The sequence below is a fragment of the Octopus bimaculoides genome, chromosome 8 (genome assembly GCF_001194135.2).
Source record: "Octopus bimaculoides isolate UCB-OBI-ISO-001 chromosome 8, ASM119413v2, whole genome shotgun sequence".
NCBI classification, from domain to species: domain Eukaryota; kingdom Metazoa; phylum Mollusca; class Cephalopoda; order Octopoda; family Octopodidae; genus Octopus; species Octopus bimaculoides.
Genome location: NC_068988.1, coordinates 76,827,893 through 76,830,522, shown reverse-complemented (window position 1 = coordinate 76,830,522; position 2,630 = coordinate 76,827,893).

Below are 2,630 nucleotides of genomic sequence, written 5' to 3'. Positions count from 1 at the left end.
GCAGGCCGACTGGTTCAAAATACCATCTCAACAGAATGTCATAGAGACATCGATGGAAATTCACCAACGATACAGTTGTCCTGTCCATCACTCTCTTACTTTCTCACTCGCTCACTTTTGACAACATCACTTGATCTATTTAGTTATGGCTGCTAGAACTACAGGCAATAAGTAAGTCCGTTGCTATCTACCCTTTTACAAGAAAATATAATTCACGTTACCTAGTATGCTTTCCTATTGTTTTTATACATGCCTGCCCGTGGTGGCTTAGCTTTAATTATATTTAATGGAGAAATAAATATGTTATCTACAACTTTGGTCACTGTCTTTCTTTCCTAGTGTCATCTTCATCTACCACCCCATTACATTTTTGATGACCCCAACATTCCCCTAACCCGTTACATTTATTGGTGACCCAGAACTAAAGAATTGCTACCTTCACATCAGGCCCATCACATCGAAGACAACTGTTATGACACACATGGCTTTCACTTCGACTGTCACACAACAAGAAGGAAAAGAACTCGCAGACACAATGGACACCAACCTGCCAGAGAATGCACTCTACTACATTGCACAGAGCCATGAAAGAAACATCTACAATCGATAAATGCAACATTTCAACAGCCATCCTACCAAAAACTATCAAGATGAAAATATGGAAGACCGCATGTGCAACATTCTCAAGCTACAGATTTTTTGAACACTGTCCTGCATTTAACTTGCAAGCCACACAAACACTTAAACATAATCTTGAACTTTCTTTGCATGCACATATTTTTGTATTTCAAATGCTACTTTTTAGCTTTACAGGACACTTTCTAGCCAAGTTTGTAACTTTTGATTATTTCATTCTCTTTTGTTTGCAATGCACACCATTTGTTTACACAACAATTTTATTTCCGCGATGACTCATACCACGAAAACAACTGAGTTTATATGCAAATGTTTTTGAATGTCATATATTCTCATTTTTTTTTTTTTTTGCATTGGCCACTGGCATTGCACATTTTTTGCACATGTATTCTTCACTTGTTCTCATTGCATGGTTTCTGCTACATGTCCTCCTCTTGAATGTCTGCAATTTCTTACTTTACCCACTGACCAATTTATGCACTGCTCTTGTATTTTGTTCGTAAAACAAAAAGATATTTTATTTCAATGTTCACACACAAACCTACATGCCTGCACCCACTTATGCACATGCACCACAATATAGTGCCTTTATAGTCGTTTTCTCATGTTTTTACTTGCTCAGCTCCTTTTCCCAACTCAATGCACATCAGATGTCAACTCATGCTTTCCACTGCACCCTTGTCAGACACACCTTCCTTTTGTTCGACCCCAGGCTGCTCATGAAGTTAATAAAGAAAATTACCTGTCTCTCACAATGTGCCAGTATGCCACGCTGTCGTCATTCTTGCTAATCTTGACAAATGCTCATGACAACAGCACCAGACACATTTCACCTCTGCACTACTTTAAAGTCATTTCACACTGAATGCAATCCTGCAATAAAACTTTTGTTGATATCATGGATTGAGAATGTACACACTCACCTCAGTTTATTCCACAGCTGTAGGACTTCCTCTCACACTCATGTATATGCCCTTGTATTATGCTCATTCATGCTGCCTCAGTTGTGCATGCAAAGTGACACCACTATTCACACTCACTTAAATAGATACCTGTACCGTAAACATTCCTGGGATTCTCTTTCCTGATAGACACAGTTTTTCTCAGCCTTGCATCACATTCAACAACAAAATACCTTTCACAATTGAATGTTATTTTCACCTTGTCTTAAAATGCATTTTTGTATGCATGCATTCTTTTCCCCAGGTCATTCATTTCTGTTTTTAGAAGCTCTCTAGCAGGGGAGTAAACCTTGCTTGGTCCTCCCTGGCTGAGGTTCAAAATCAAATCTAAGAATACTCACCCTCCAAATTCACCTGCTATTTGCTGACCAAGCAGGGAAAATCTCTTTGTCCTCTCAAAAGGAACATTGATTGATGTGTTTCCACTTGACTCATGACCTTGCTGTGTCAGGAAAAGTTCAAATGAACAGCAAATGACCTAAATGTGTATAGGCCATTATAAATACCTGCACTCCGCAAGCAGAAGTGAGAGAGAGAAACCAACAGAGAGCAGGCCGACTGGTTCAAAATACCATCTCAACAGAATGTGATAGAGACAGCTATGGAAATTCACCAATGATACAGTTGTCCTGTCCATCACTCTCTTACTTTCTCACTCACTCACTTTTGACAACATCACTTGATCTATTTAGTTATGGCTGCTAGAACTACAGGCAATAAGTAAGTCCGTAGCTATCTACCCTTTTACAAGAAAATATAACTCTCGTTACCTAGTATGCTTTCCCACTGTTTTTATACATGCCTGTCTGTCGTGGTTTAGCTTTAATTATATGTAATGGAGAAATAAATGTCATACAACTTTGGCCACTGTCTTTCTTTCGTAGAGTCATCTTCATCTACCACCCAGTTACATATATATGGATTCATTTGTGTGTGCGTGTATGTATATATATATATATTTCTCTCTCTCTATATATATATATATACACATATAATTTAAATGAACCCTTCAAGATAAGAATTAACATCGAT